The sequence below is a fragment of the Archocentrus centrarchus genome, chromosome 6 (genome assembly GCF_007364275.1).
Source record: "Archocentrus centrarchus isolate MPI-CPG fArcCen1 chromosome 6, fArcCen1, whole genome shotgun sequence".
NCBI classification, from domain to species: Eukaryota; Metazoa; Chordata; class Actinopteri; order Cichliformes; family Cichlidae; genus Archocentrus; species Archocentrus centrarchus.
Window position 1 is genome coordinate 11,654,471 of NC_044351.1, and position 16,932 is coordinate 11,671,402.

Sequence of the window (16,932 nt, forward strand, 5' to 3'; positions counted from 1 at the left end):
TGTGTGTGTGTGGGTGTGGGGGGGCTAAAATAAGTTAACTTTGCTTTCTTTGAGGCTTTTTCCGTCAGACGCAACTGAAGCCTGGATGAGCCAACCCCCTCTTTTCCAAGAGAAGGAAATAGTTGTTGAAACGGATCCAGCTTGGTGCAAAAAAAAAAAAAAAAAAAAAAAGATAAAGCTGTATTATAAAAATCTCAAAATGGCTCGAAGCTGTTTTCACATACCCGTTTCTACAAGTCTCATCATGCTTTGGAATCAAGTCACCTTTATACTACAGCTCACAAGCTTTTTTTTTTTCTTCCTCTTAAGATCCTAAAGCAAGTCGCTTGGCTCATTTAAAGGGAAAAAGTTTGGACTTCTTTAAGGTCCAAGTGCTGCTGCAGGGGCACATGGTAAAAACGTTATGGCCCAAAGTGCCAGCAGATGTCTATAAAAAAAAAAAAAAGAAAGGATGCTGCATGAAGGAAAGGTTTCAGCCTGCAGAGTCTGGGGAAGAAAACTGCTCCTCCAGCCCCATCGACAGCAAACCTCAGAGGACACGACATACCCAGAGTTCTCATTTGTTTCCCTTAATGAAAAATCAGTCTGAGCTCCAGAGCACAGCCGCTAATGTGTTTAGGTCCCAGCAGCAGAACAACTGTCTGCATCAACAGTTGGACTGCAAACATATATCGCACATGGGCTTTTAATCTCAAATTTCCCAGTCACTTCCCTGGAGTTTGCAGTCAGTGTAAAGCATTAAAATGCATATACTGACGATGCTACTGCTTTCTGTGAATGACCAGGGTGCTTGTTTAGCTTCTGAACTGTCTGCAGTGGCATGGACTTGACCTCTGTGATGCAGAGGATTACAGTCCTCCTCCTTGAGGATCTGAAGGAAACAAAGGCAACAGATGGTCGAATCAAAACACGTGGTGGGTCTGGTAATCCCTCCTCCAGCTCCTCCCGCTTGCTGCTGGGGCCAACGTCACAGCGGGGCCAAAAAAAAAAAAAGCCAACATCAAAGCCAGATTTGTGCCTCCATTAATTTTTGTTTGCAGGGGGGGGTGCAAATCCTGGCTTACTGATTTAACTTTTTAGAGAGATAAGTTTGCTCACGTACAGTTCTGTAATCCAGATAGAGACATTTTAACTGCTCAAATTAATTGAAATAAATGCAAAAAATTCCTCAACACAAGAAGTTAGTAAAGCTAGACTCTGCACAATAGAAATAATTAAAATTTTTGTTTTAATTTTAGCAGTTAAATTTATGTCTTGGGACCCCTTTAGGGTCCCAGTCCTTATGCTGAAACCCAGCAGCTTAGAACTACTGAGGATTTCAGTGTGTTTAACACAGACACCTCAAATGTGGACTTACATCTTTGACAAGTTGGTTCAAAACTGCTCCAGAAACTTTATTTGTAAACTGCTGTAAACTGACACATGTATGCGGGAGCCATGCTTCTCAACAAATGATGAGTCATGTATGGCCTCATCACGAGCCCAAAGCCTGAGAGAGAGTAAACAGTATACAGATGTAGTGAACAAAGCTTGTTGTCTAAATTCAGTCAGTGTTTGACATGTCAGCTAATAGTTTCATTAATATGACAGCAAGATGAATGCAGAGGCAGGTGGGATTTGAAGCTGATGAAAACATAGCCACTGTAGTGTTTCTGAAACATATGGAAATGATTTTTTAAATACTTGGCTTCTGGGAAATTCTGAGAATGAGTCATCATAAAAGAAAGAAAGAAAAAAACACCTTAAAGGGGCTGATTTAACACAAGTGCTCTTTAACCCAAATACCTAATCAGCCAATCACATGGCAGAAATTCAGTGCATTTAAGCATCTAGATATGCTCAAGACGACCAACCGATGTTCAAACTGAGCATCAGGATGGAGAAGAAAGGTGATTTAAGTGATGTTGCATGGTTGTTGGTGCCAGACAGAGCAAAAAAAAAAACTGAGGCTGCAATTGCACGGGGGGCTCAGAAAAACTGGACAAAACATCACCTGGTCTGATGAGCCTTCATGTCTGCTATGATATTTGCATGGTAAGGTCAGAATCTGGCATGAAAAACATGAATCAGCTGCCTTGTATCAACAGTTCAGGCTGCTCGTGCTTGAGGGAACGGTGTGAGGGATATTTTCTTGGCGCACTTTGGGCCACTTAGTTCCAAGTCAGTATTGTTTAAACACTACAGCCTAACTGAGTGTTGTTGCTGACCATGTCCATCCCTTTATGACTACAGCGTATCCATCTTCTGATGGCTGCTTCCAGAAGGATAACAGACCGTGTCACAATGTTCAAATCACGTCAAACTGTTTTCTTGAACATGACAGTGAGTTCACTGTACTCAAATGGCCTCCACAGTCACCAGATCTCAGAGATTTGCATCATAGATGCACAACTATCACATGTGCAGCAACTGTGTGACAATATGGACCAAAATCTCTGAGGAATGTTTGCAGCACCTTGTTGAATCAGTGCCATGAAAAACTAAACTTGGTACTTGGTACAACTTGGCAAGGTGTACATAATAAAGTGTCTAGTGAGTGTAGTTCTTAGTATGGCTCTATCTCATACTTCTTTAATTCTTTGTATTAAATCTCTGTTTGCCTTTGGCTGCTATTCTGTCTAGACTTTTGTCTTTTTACCTCTCTTTGGCTGCCCTCTTTCATCCCTCTGTCTCCTTGCCCTCCACTCAAATACTGATAAGGGGGTGGGGTGACCTAGACTTCTGCCTGACTGGTTCCAGATGCATCACAATGGCAAAAAAACGCCTTTCAGATGGTGGAAGTGCTTTCTTCTGCCCAGTAGACAGCTTTGACCTATAGTCTTGCCACCTATAACACATTTCATGTGTTGCAGTACAAGAAAATACACTCAGCCATGGTGAGTCAGTAGAAATGGAAGTCTTTTTTCTGAGGTTTTGTATTTAATTTTGCTGCATGATCATTTGCTTTGAGTAACTAAAACGCCAGTCTCTCTCTCTCTCTCTCACACACACACACACACACGCACGCACATTAAAGATGCCAACACTCTAAGATTAAAGGTCACATCTCCATTCGCTCCCCCATTTCCTCTCTTGGTCCTGTAGCTAAAAGGGAACCATCTCTTAATACTTCTTGCTAAAATGGCCCAGGCTGAAGGCTGGTTGAGAAAGGACATTCCAGTGGGCTGGACGAGCAAGCTTCCACATTCTTCTGGAAAGTCCCAATAAAATCTTTTGCCCTTGTTTATTTTTTGCTTTTTGTTTGTTTTTTTTTTTTGATCAGTGCAGCTGTGTCCCAAAAGACAGGTTGTATCATAGAAATCATACTGTATATCTTTTCTTACTGACAGGCATTTTAATTATCTGACTTAGTTTTCAGTCCACTAAGCAGTAATACATGTGAACAGTCCTCTGGCAAAAATGGAAGGCCAGAAATCCATGAAGTCAGACTGATATACAGCCTGGAGCAGCACCGCGAACAAGAAAGTAAATACAGTGAGCCAGCATCATATTTTATCTATGCTAATGGCCTGTAAGTGTATACTAATGTGACATCAGAATGCAGGGCGTGCCTGGGTCCTGGCTTTTGAAAGACACGTGTAGTAAATACTCATTGCCATGTACGCCTCAGTGCTGTCACATTAAGCTGCATTTTAACAGCTCAGATCATGCAGTACTTTATACACTTTGTAACACTATTTGCTTTCATTTGCAGCTGGGTGGAAAAAAAAATGTCATAGATCAATCCTGCTAATCTACAGGAGCATAATTGGACTTGCTTTAAAATGATAAGAACCCTGCAACAGGTCACAGGCCCAGACAAGTAACACATGCTTTAGGCACGTCACTTGGCAAAGCCTTATTTCTCAAGACGTAAAGTGATTGCAAAAGCTCCAAAAATTTTTAGACAGCAAGCGAGTCAGGCTTGAGGTAGCTGAGCAAACTGCAGGACCTGCTGGGAAAATAAAGACAAAACAACTCAGGCTTAGATCAGACAAATACACGGCATGTAAACAATTCTGCCAGCACACAGAGAGCTGCTGTTGCATCCAGACTGCTGTCTCTAATTCAAACAAAATATAGACACAGGACTGCTGTGTCATCACATGGAAACTGCACTGAGGGTTGTTCTAATTTGAGCACTTCTGTATCTGTTTTAACCTTTCCCCATTCTTCATTAGGCAAACCCGATACTAGACACTTTACCTTAGCTCTGTTTTAGAATTTGGGCTGTTATTTAAAATTCACATGTAATGGTCTCTTACTGTCAGACAGCTGAACTGATGTTTGAGAAAAAGAATTCAAGCAACAGGAGCCAATCAGTGGCACCAGCAGTTTGTCTTAGTAAAATCAAAGCAGCAGTAGAAGTATCATCAAACAGCTTTTGACTTGTTACTATTGTGTAGTCAGTGAGGATATTACAGGGGGAGCTAGTGCAGGTTTAGCTTCCTTTTTTTGAGAAAAATGTTTTGTTCCCAGTGCATCATCATGTAGTGTTAAATAATGTTACACATAGAGAAAGTACTGGTTTGATGGAAAAGAATAAATTCGTAAGTTTTGAAAGATGGTTCCCCACCATGTGCCTCACAGTTGTTTGGTCCCCTGCCTGCCATTCCCTGAATCATTTATTTTGCAAACTGTAAAGAAAGGCTGTGTGAGACACTGCTATTTACTTCTACCACTTATCCATCCATCTGTTTTTTTTTTTTCCTTCTGCTTATCCAACTCAGGGTTGGAGGAGCTGGAGCTCAGCCCAGCTGTCATGTGGTGAGAGGTACACTTTGGACAGGTTGCCAGTCTGTTGCAGGGCTAATGCACAGAGATGCTCACATTCATTTGAATGGCCAATTCAGAATATGGTTAATCAACCTATCATACATGTCTTTGGACTGTGGCAGGAAGGTGGAGTACCTGTGGAGAACCCATGCAAGCACAGGGAGAACATGCAAATTCCACACAGAAAGGCCCCGGCCAGCCAGTGGATTTGAACCCCATTATGCTGTGAGGCCACAGTGCCAGCCACTGCTACCAGTGAGTAAAACTGACCATATTTACTGTTGTAAGTAAGTCTGTGTCCTATTAGCTCTCTGACTTCTGCTTCAATGAGACAGTGGAAGTGTTACTGGGCAGTTACATCTCCTAATACGTCTTTATGGAGGCAGGAGGTCTGTACACATTAAAATCATTATAACACACTGAATTTCATTCAGTTTTTAAGTGACTGTCATGGCCCTCCAGTCATCCTGTGCTGGCTCACCCATTCTCTCTCTTCTTCTCTGCTCTTCAGCTTCTCTCTCTCCCTCTGTCTATGTGTGTGAGTGTGGGTGTTTGAGTAAGCCATACTTTGTGTTTCAGGGGTGGGTCCTCCCTCTGCTCCCACCCTGCAGTCCTGCACACCTGGGATTAATGAACTCACCTGTCAGCCGTCTGATTTGCTGTGTGCTATTTAAGAGGAAGGAAGACCTTTGGCAGTGTTTTTATTGGCTTGGGTTTTATTTCTGATTAGGATATTTCAACTACACTTTATTTGGTATCTTTGTTGGCTTTATTTCAAGTGCTCTCTTGAAAGTGCATGGACCTGAGCTTCTTTAACTGGAATAATCTGTTTGGGCTTTCCCTGCAGTTTCACGTCGACTCAAATTTATCCAAAGACGGCTGCGTTTGCTGGAGCTATTCAGCAGCACATTTGTGTTTGGAGGACAACTGAGATGTGGCTCTAAAATGTTCTTGAACGCTGGCAACAGAAAAGATCTCAGCTTGTGGAAAATTCTCATCAGAGCCTTCAACCTGAAGGCTTTAAAACAGCTGCCAGAGATTGCTCATCTAATGAGCTGTCAGAGTGATGAAGAGCTGCAGGATCCTGCAACTGGTTTTAAAATAATACTCAATTCAATTTCAATTTCATTTCAAAAGAGTAACTTTACTGAAGAAAGTTTGTGAATAGCTGCAATGGAGAACTGTTGCATTCAGCCTTCACCCTTTGTGAGGTACTTTGATTACATCCTGTAAAGTTTTTAACAACCGTGTCTTTTTAAATGCTCTTTAGTGAGCAGTATACCAAATGAAGTCAAGATGTGAAAGTCACAAAACTAGAAAAAAATTATTTTAAGACTGTTATAAGTTTGATTCAGTGGCAAACACTAAAAGCACAATAAAGCCACCCCAAACAATAAATCTGGAAGAAATTAAAATATTAAAATTGACCCCAATAAAAGGCCACAAGCCATAAAGGGTTTGGGATTTTTAAACACTGTATTCTGCACTACCTAATGAGCTACAGAGGAAAAATTGAAATCGGTGCTGCTCATTAACAGCAATTTAAAAAAAAAAAAATCCATTTATTTTTCTCTGCACTCCACAAGAATATGAAGGAAAAAATTGGTTAACCAGCCACTGCTCATCTATCCACAAACTGCTCTGACTCAGCAGCAGGTTAATGAGAATTATGCGCTTCCATCAAAGTAGCTGCAAAACCAAGCCTACAAATCAGCAATCTATACCTCTGTGCATAATCCTCAGCAGTCCTCCTCAGCATATAATCAACACTTGTTTTCTTTACTTACAAACACACAAACCCCTCTCTTGTCTCACTGGAAGATGACACCATTCACCGCACTGTCACATGCCTTTGTTTTCAATTTCAAGGAGAGAAATTAATACATGGCTGGGAACACCACATCCCCTAATAATTAAATCTGAGATTGTATTCCTGCTCCTTGGAAACTTCTGAATGTGCTACTGAAGTCTCTCCCTGTCAACCTTTTCCTCTCCGGATTTGCAGTAGAAGTTTCCTCTGGAGACGACAGCCATTTCCTCAGCCTGCATTCCCGAGACACTGCCCGATCCCTGTAAACAACATTCCTGCTATGGGAAACAAAAGCCACAAAAAAACATTATCTCATTATCTGATCCAAAGACTTCAACCATCCTTTTATTCTGCAGATTACCTTACACAGTAATGAGGGACACGTTTTTTCCCCCTAACATTCTCCTTGAAGTTATCAGATACGTTAAACAGCAAAGATTAAGGTGAAGCATGCACCATGTTAGCACCGATTCTCACTGACTTCATTTTATACACTAGATGACTAAACTGACAAAAAAAAAAAAAAAAATCACACAACAGCAACAGAAACAAGCAGTTTAAAGGGTACATTTGGTCTAATTTCTATAGGTTTCCTGTAACTGTTGCAAGTTTTCCGCCAATCTGAGTCTCTGTTTGTGTTGCTGTTGATGAAAGCTGAGTGTATTTTGGCTCATTGATTTTAATTCAGAAATTTTTCCTTATCATCTTGTTGCCCGTGCTGTTTATCTAGCAAGCCTATAAACTAATTTGAAAGTTAGCCACAGCTTTCCAGAGAATTTGTGATTACACACTAAAATAGTGCACAGATGTGGGCAGATGTTAATATATCCACCCACTACTTACAGATGGGAAAAAGGAGGAGAGAAAATGAAACAATGAGCTGGAATTCATGGTGACTTTCAAAATCAGTAAGTCTGAGCCAACACACACACACACACACACACACACTGTATAAACTAATAGACTTCACATGTTATGTATGAACATGGCTACTACCGTGTGCCTGATGTTTTTGGTGTAGAAAAATAATTGCACTAACAGCAAAGTTGTCAAATTCACAACAAATGCTTCTTGTTCCACCTGAACACAAACCTGCAGCAATTACTACCTGATGAAGTCCAGCATTTTCTTTCTGGTCTCTTTTCTAGATCCCGAGAGAAATGTCTGTCAGCTGCTGAGGGCTCTCAGAATAACTAATAACTAGACCCATATGACCAGATGCCATGGCGTTCATATGGATCATAAATCCTGGTTTAAATGACTTTAACAGTTAGTCCCTAACCTTATTTGTCTAGCTGGTGCTGAGCAGATACTGTACAGTAGTTTTTTTTTTTTTTCTAACCATTTAAAAAAACAACTGCTTGCTACATCCAAAAAGGAGTGAGAGGGAGTGAGACTGAGTCAGAACAGTAGAGTTTAAGGCTATGGCAAAACAATAGCCCTCTTTCACAGTAGATATTTAGATTTGTTATAGCAGGAAAAGTGTAGGCAGGGCAAACTTATTAATGATTAATCAATTCCATTTAGCAGCTTTCTCAATAAATCATAAATGCACCAGACTGGATTACAAGTTTAGCCCACCTAAATGGGATAGTCATTTGAATGTTAGGAACTAACCTACAACTACACTTTTCCTTCTAAGCTAAATATGACAACAGAAAAATGTCAGATGAAGGGAGCTGTAGTTTTGGATGAATTTCATTGCATTCAGTTTCATATACATTCAGACTTTAAAGTTATATTGTGTGTAGTATCACCACTAGATATCAGTAGATTACAGTCAACTGAATTCTGTTTTCTTGCCCTTCCCAATTCAAGTCCACAATCCTATCTATGGCAGCCACTCTAGAACAAACAACTCTGGCCACCTTTCATCCGGAGTGAGTGTAGGCTGTCAGTCCACTGTTTACCTCATCTGTCAGTGTGAGTCCAGGTCTATTTACTCTGGAGGAGGCTGTAAAACTTTGTGAAAGGAGCTCTATAGTGAATGAGTCAGCGAAGCTCACTTCTGTCCGATGACAGCGATACTGAGGTGAGTTGTTGAGGACATCCTGAACTTTTCTGGTGGGAAGCTTTGCTGTTTTTTCCTCTGTTAGCCGCTGTTAGACAGTGTTAGTGACACTTTCTTTAAGATGGAAAATTTGGATATTTGGCAAATAAATTCTCATGCAATGTGAGAATGTAATCAAACTGTTAATCAGAGGGAAAGTGGGATTTTTAGGACACTCAAGCCTAATATTAGCTCATAACCAGCTGTTATTGTTTAGCTGGCTCATTGTCAGCTGTCTGGAGAAGGGAGAGTTGCATGGCTAACATGCTGACAATAAGTAAGTTTGACAATAGTGGGAATAAATATCTTTATGCAGGCGAACACATATGTGGCTGTCTCTAGCCACATACATAAAATGCAGTTAGGTGGAACGGGGAGATCCATCATGGCCACTGTATTCAAGATGGCACACAATAAACAAATCACATTCTGTGCCCATAGCTATCAGGTAAGTCAGCCTGTAACATTTTGACATTCAGACGATCAGTGATTCAAATATTGTACCTTCTCTCTTTTTAAAAAATAAAAATAAAAAATAAAGGCAGAGACCACTGTGAAGTAAAATGTCAGTGCATTGCAAACAAACAGAAAAATACAAAAAAGCTGTTAAATATCAGGCAGGCGAACAAGACAGGATGAAATGCTGTGACTGTGGAAACACAGCTGACAGCTGATTAGTACTTAAGGGGAATGAGAGGCAGGTGTGCTGGCAGGTGAAGCTCAGGTGACTGCAGATTACACCTCCATCACAGTATTCTGACTTGTCACAGCAGGGCTATTACTCATGGATCTATTTTTTTTTTTTATAGTCCCAGTAAGCCAAAAGCCAACAAGTATGGGTAGTGTAGCAACTTTATTACAATACAACATATAATGTGCTAGTACAGCTGCTAGTAGGACTGACTGCACTTAACTGGAATGCTATGAATAAGAGTGCTTGATTGTAACACTGAGTTCTCCACTTGGAGACATTGTAAGTGTGAACTATGTTTTGTGTTCAAATGGAGTACTGGCCAAAATAAATGCTGAAATCCAGAGGTCTAACAACGGGCCAAAAAAAAAGAAGAAGAAGAAGAAGAATAAATTAAAAAAAAAAAAACAACTAGTCAGTTAAATCATCAATCAGTCAAATCCTGTAGACATATTTTTATGGCACAAGCCAAATAAAAATCTTACCTTCACTTTCATTTTAGGTGGAAAGTTGGAAAAAAAAAAAAAAAAAAAAGCACGGGCATTTTTTTAAACTGACACTGGAATAATGATTTTAACAGTTTCAGTCATCCAAGCAAAGCTATCTCATACCAAACTTTCCCCTCCCCGTGTCACCCGGGACAGAATAATCTGTTCATGAAACAAAGCAAACGTCAACACTGAAAAACCAACAGTGGACTGTAGAAATTAAACAGCCAAGCGTAACTAAAAGGTTTTATTCCAACAACACAGACATCCATGCTTAGTGATTCACTGCTCTCTGATGTAATGTATGTATTGCTTAATGTTTCCAGAGAACTTAAGTGTTATTGACCACACTGTTCTGGCAACAGTGTGACTCACTTTTCATATGTTAAATATGTCCTGGATGGGGGAGCTTTTGGAGTACAGGGGATTATGCCTGTTGTTGCTGTCTATTTGGTCCCCATACAACTGTAGGAAGGGCCTGGTTCACATTTCCAGCAGTAATCCAGACTTTGTTCAGACAGAAAGTCTAGGTGCTGCCAGGTGAAGAGCGTGTTGGATTTGATGGTCTCAGGATCTCATCTCTGCTTTTGTGGTTCTGTTGGCTTCACTGAGTGATAACGTCCAGCTTGCACATCCCAGCTGCTTCACAAGTGCAGCGTGTTCAGAGTGTGAAAACAGCTGGGAAGAAAATTAGCACCTCCAAATCTGAAGCCCATGGCTCTCTGCTTGACAAGAGTGGAGTGCCCACTCTTGTTGGATGAGTTGTCAAGCTGTCAAGTTACTGGTTTATTTAAGTTCCCACCCACACCTACGGTCATGGACTCTGGGTAGTGACTTAAAGAATGAGATCACCAATATAAGCAGCAGAAATGAGCTTCCTCCAAAAGGTGTCTGGCTGCCCCTTATAGGTTAAAGAGCTTGGTCATTTGGGAGGGGCTCGGCGTAGAGCTGTTACTCCTCCACATTGAAAGGAGCCAGTTGTGGTGGCTTGAGCATCTGACTAGACTGTCTCCTGGACATCTCTGCTTAGACTGCTGCCGACATGACCCAGACCCGGATAAGCAGCAGGAAATGGAACGGTATGGAATCTTCACAAATACAAATCAAACCATCCATCCATTCTCTTCCGCTTATCCTGTTCAGGGTTGCGGGGGGGTTGGAGCCTATCCCAGCTGACATAGGGCGAGAGACAGGGTTCACCCTGTACAGGTCGCCAGCTTGTCGCAGGCCCAACACAGAGAGACAGACAACCTTTCACACTCACATTCATACCTTTGGACAATTTAGAGTAGCCAATTAACCTAACCCCCCTGAGTGCATGTCCTTGGACTGTGGTAGGAAGCTGGAGTACCAGGAGGAAACCCACGCAGACACGGAGAGAACATGCAAACTCCACAGAGAGAGAGAGAGACAGAGGGGCCTGGGCCAAAGTGAAATCAAACCCAGGCCTTCTAGATGTTATTCTAGCTGTGAGGCAGCAGTGCTAACCACCTCGCCACCATGCTGAAGAAAAATTGGGAGACACTGTCATGATGTTCTCATGCAGTTATCACAAACTAATCCTGATCCTTCTGGATCCAAGACGTCCTTGAGTTCTTAAAAAAAAACACACACCAAAGAATCTTCAGGTAATACAAAGAATTTAACAGGAAACTGTACAGTAGTTCTCCCCAGAACTCTAGTACCTCAATATCAGTTCAGTGAAGCAGGCGGTTCATTAAGTTTCCCTGTTACACTTTAAAGGTGAAATTCAAAGTAGGAAAATCCAAAATCCAGATAGCCTTATCAGACAGTCTACAAATAAGTGTGTGACCTACAACACAGGTGTGAATGAGCTGCACCTGGTTATCTGGTAATCTCACACTGTGCACATGCTGGAGTTTAAGCACAGACCAAAGGGAAGATGATAAGAGCACCCCCCCCCCCCCCCCCCCCCCACACACACACACACACAAAAGCAAACGTACACACACAAAAAACAAAACAAAAAAAAGCCATGCAGACATGCCGTATTCTTTCCCCTCTTGTTTGCAGTTTGTGAGTATTTTTATCTTTTTGTCTCTGCTATTCTTCCTCTGACTCAAGCTCTCCTTGATGGTTTGAGACTAAACTGTGAACAGATATTGCCAGGAATTAGCTGCATCCCAGCGAATCTTACACCAGTAATGAAAACATCCACCCACTTAGTAAACAAGTCACATTCCTGGTGTTTAAGCTGTCAAATGAGCTCGTAGGGGATATGCCAGTATCGGTCTTGTGCAAACAACCCTGTTTTCTTGTTTCAAAACAAAACGATGTCATGTGAGAAGTGAGGATATAGCTGTCAAATATGCTTTCATATTAGAGTGTAGGAACACTGCATGGCCATCATTCATGGTTTTTTTTTTTGACATATTTGGTCAAGCAAATGCTTGATCTTCTTTAAACGAGTGTCTGCAGCACGAGGGAAATTCACTTTTTAAAAACATTCATTCTTCAGTAGATGATGTCAGTACACACTTGGTCTCAGAAACAAGTATTGCCTCCCTATAATTGAACTAATTTCTTGTCAGCATTTTCCAGAATTGTTTGCCATCCCTGTTGAAAGCTGAGATGAAAATGGGACTCATTTGTTCTTTTTTCACCAGCCAACTTCATGAGCCTTCATTTCTTCTTTTCGAGCCATTACTTTGTGCATTTTGGTACCGTGTGTCTAAACAGCTAAAAGGTCCATTTCTGGTTCAACTTTGGACAAATGCTTTTACATCATCTCCAAGCATTTATAAATGATGATTTAGTGTTGAATCAATGATTGCAGGCTGTCCAGTCCCTTAGGCAGTTGACAGTTGACATGAGGTTCTCATCCTAAAAAATCAGTTTTTGGGCTGCACCTGTGTAACGGTACTTTATTCCTATCTTTGATTCTTTCCTCAAAGTCTCCCCAAAACTGTGTTTTTGCTAGCATGCTTTCCATTCTGTGGTCTTTGGGATCAGATTGGAGCAGAGTTGAAATTTGGGGTTATTTTGGTGACTTCTCTCTCTCTGTTTTTTTTTTTTTTTTGTACCAAGCAGACTGATCTTGGGCTGACTTTGCTAGGGTGCACAGCTCTGGGCAAACTGTCATTTGTTTAAAGTCTGCATGACCTACAGATGGTTTTCTTGCACTGGAAAGCCTTAATTCAACTCATTTATAGATATTTTTACTCCCGCCACATACTTCTGGTTGTTTTAGTTTTATACTGTAGTGTCTGAAGCGACACTTGTGGGTAAGCGAGCCTCTCATGCCTGCACAAACTACCTCATAAGCACGTTTTTATGACCAATACCTACGTCTTAAAATTAAGTGACCTCTAGCAGTCGTACACGAAAGGTCGTGTGAATAATGGGTTCGGCTTTTCCTGGCAGACTCCAAAGAAATACGTAAATATCAGATTTCTGAAAAGTCTATGGGGTCTAAATGGCATTAGATACCACAGGAAAAGCTTAAACATTAAATGGACTAATTCATATATAGTGCTTTTTTACTTGAGCACTCAAAGCGCATTATCCAACATGCCACATTCACACCCATACAAGCACTTCAGTATCTGACCCCAAGGATACTTTGGCAGCCTAGAGCAGCCAGGGATCAAACCACCAACCTTCTGATTAGAAGGTGACCTGCTCTCCCTTCTGAGCTACAGCCACTTTACACACATATTATTTTAAAAAGTAGCCTGTAGTTTATACGCCATGTCACAATAGCAGGCTGCGTTGCCTCCTGCCACCTGTAGGGGTGCTAATATGGTTTGGATAGGAGGACATGCTGGGCTAAGCGCTCGGTTTTTTTTTTTAGCACCTTTCAGCTGTTTTGTTTGTATTGCTTGCCGCTTTGCTATGAAATTAGTTTTCAGCCAAAGAACAAACAAAAGAGAGTGAAAAAAGGACAGTTAGAAAGCAGCTGGTGACTGTGTCGAAGGGTTCAGCTGCTGAAGAGTGGAATATTTCACACGAGTTTCTGTGGACAAACTAAGATTTTTTGTTGGGTAATTCTAAAAAAATTATAATATTTTTTTTATCTGCTGGATGTTTGATTGGGCAACTGTTTGCTAACAGGGTAGCATTTTTTTAAAGGTTATCTGTAAATTTTTTCACATTCAAATGGAAAAGGGTATGAAAAAAAAAATCCACATGAAATACTACTTAAAAGTTTGTTAAAGCATTTTTTCCAACCATTTGGATTTTGATTAAAGAACTCAGTTTTCCACCCACAGGATGGTTCACATTGTTAGATGGTGGCCTGCGGAGCAGCCTCGATGATGGAAAGCAGTGGAAGCAGACGTGCTGTTGAATTTCCAGAAGGGCTCTCACTTAAAATAACTTCCCAGTCGAGTCTTGCGTATCATGTCTGGGCCACTGCCTCACCGTGCTCTCGCACCTTCAGGTCCACCTCAGGACCGCACTTCCTCTGGTCGAGTTACAATTTGGTGCCTTCCATCTCCAAGATCAACACAGAGAGCTTGCACAACATTTCTTTTCTTCAAACCCTTTGATTCAAAAGCAGACTGTAAAAACACATGCCTGCCAGTTTGTAGAACAACAAAGTCAGTAAGAGGAATGTTTTTTGTTCTCCAATGTGGGAAAAAAAAAAACCTGTTTTCCATTTTTTTTTTTTTTTCATTAGTGTGTGGATTCAAACTGATGCAATTTGTTTTTCTTGCTGCATGTAGTGACACAATAAACCCTGGAGGGCGCTTCCACCCCATCAGCTGGCTTGAACAATGACACAACCTAGATCCCGCCTTCAGGGTGGGGTGACTGCGAGCCACCCTTATAATTCCCTGCCCATGTCCAGGCTCTTGGCCTCCTCTCGTAATTTTGGGGGGCATAAGGATGGATGAAGGGATGACAAGGATGGCGTGTGGGTGGTGAAAGAGGGGAAGATAATGAGGTGAGGTGGATTGAGGATGAAAGGAAGGTTGGAGGCAGCATTCTGTTGTTCTTAGTTCTCTGTAGTCTGTCCCACTCCACTGCAGGGTATTACAGACACATGCGCACACTCTCACACACAAAACAAAACAAAGATTTCCATGACAATAGTGCTCCAGCCAGTGGGAGTAACAAAGCAGGGTGACCACAGTGCTTTCCTCACAGGGCAGGATACGGTGAAAGTCTTGCTCAGAGCTGGCTCGGAGGAATGTCTGTTTTTCTGGCCAGGCCACGAACCAAAGAAGCCATTTCAGTGACTTCAGAGGCAAGCTGTCCTGCTATAGTGGGGGTGTGTAGTCAGCTGAGGAATGAATTGTATAAAATTAGAAATCAGTGGAAATCAAGTGCTGAACTCATGTATATAATATGGAGTAGGCTGTCCTCCCTATCATTAATCAACTAACATCTTGGATGCCATCTACAATGCCAAACTGAGCAAAAAAAGGTAAAATTATTCTATTTGTGTTTTTCTGGGCAGTCAGACAGCTCCAACCCCCTAAAACAGCAACATTTCCAAAGGAGAGCAGCCTGCTAATAGCATCCTAACATTCCCTCTGAGTCTATTAACTTTTTAAGAATGACCAGTGATAACCAGAGCCAGTGATCGTTTGTGCACTGACCAACTGGGTGACAGCAGGAAGTACATATGGGACTTTCTGTTGTCATCAGGTACTTAACAGTGACTGAACTGTAGCTGAGATCAAGAAGGTGGGATCAAAGGTGGGAGCTCACATTGTGATAGTTGTGATTATGCACAATATTAAATCTGCTACTATCCCCCAAATATAATCGTTATATACAATTAACAGAGCAGGCAGTAGCTTAAAGTTCTAGGCAATTATTAGCATAACAGAAGGAGTGCCAGTTGCTAACTAGTATCATCAGTATTGTTTATTGTCACACACTGGGCAGCAGGCCCTTCACAAAGCAACAAAAAAACTATTATCTGTTATCTACCAGCTGTTTGTGTCCAAATGAAAGGCCTTTCTTCTCACAGGACCAACTGCTGCAACAGGGTTGTCTTTCACTCCTCTGTCCCTGGCCCAGCATATACCGGCCATACATGTGGCCCATAGGGACCACCTCAAACCTCCTCTGACAGCTGTGCACAAGTGCAGACTTGCTGTTCGTGTGTTCAGAATGAATCTCAGATGATCCTTTCAGAGTACATGCACGATGTATCGGTTTTCAGTTTCTTGGTAGCTTGGAGCATTTATTTTAGTGCTGCATGCATGCAGTTCACTCCTTTCACTTATCACTATAATTCTAAGAGAGATGTGCAGCAGTACATTTAAATGTGATCCTTTTTTGGCAGGTACAAGTGTTTATAGCTGCATTTGTGCTGCAGGAACTCCCTAGTAGGAATCTCTGCAGTAATTCAGTGACTTTCAAATTCAAGTGCCAGGGTCTAAATGAAGCTCTAATGAACTTAAACAGTTCCTGCTTGGAGGTAGTATAAAGTACAGAATTGGGGGTTTTCTGATTGGTCAGGTGCATATCTTGTGTATTTCCACCACTTACTTGATTGAACGGAAGCAGTTGCCTGTAAAAATGGTGTGTAAAAACAGCATGGTCTAATTTTACCTATTGCAGGTCATTAGACGGTGGTGGAAATGCAGACTACCAAAGTTCTGTAGAAACCTATTGTTTCCCCTGATTAAAAGTTCAGAGCACTGTGTGTGGAAACACGGTTATTTCCCTTTGTATCTGCTACCCTGAAGCAGACTGAAACACTAATCCAGCTGTGTATTCATGGCAACAGGGTACGAGGTGCAGAGTACTCATTCAAAAGAGGTCAAAACTCCAGCAACACGGGCGTCATCAGGGTTATAACTACAGTCTCATCCACACCACATCCTGTTTTAAATGCTATCTCTGTAATGTTTTATCCTGACACTGATGAAGGCCTCAGGCTGAAATGTGTTGGTTTATGAAGCCCTTCTGTATACTTCAAGTGCTGCTGGAAATTTGACCTCCTCAGAGCCTTTAAATTTGACAGCACCGATGAAACAGTCAGGCATGCAAGTTTTATTTTCAGGTCATAACTTTCTGCCACGCAAGTGGGAGATGTCATGGGAAGGTGGGAACAGCATGCACTGAAACGCATTCAGTTTAGGTGGATTGCACTGTTGCATGCTCTGAGAACTGACGGAGAGTGTAGATAATGTAACCAAATAAAATCCAGAGCAAA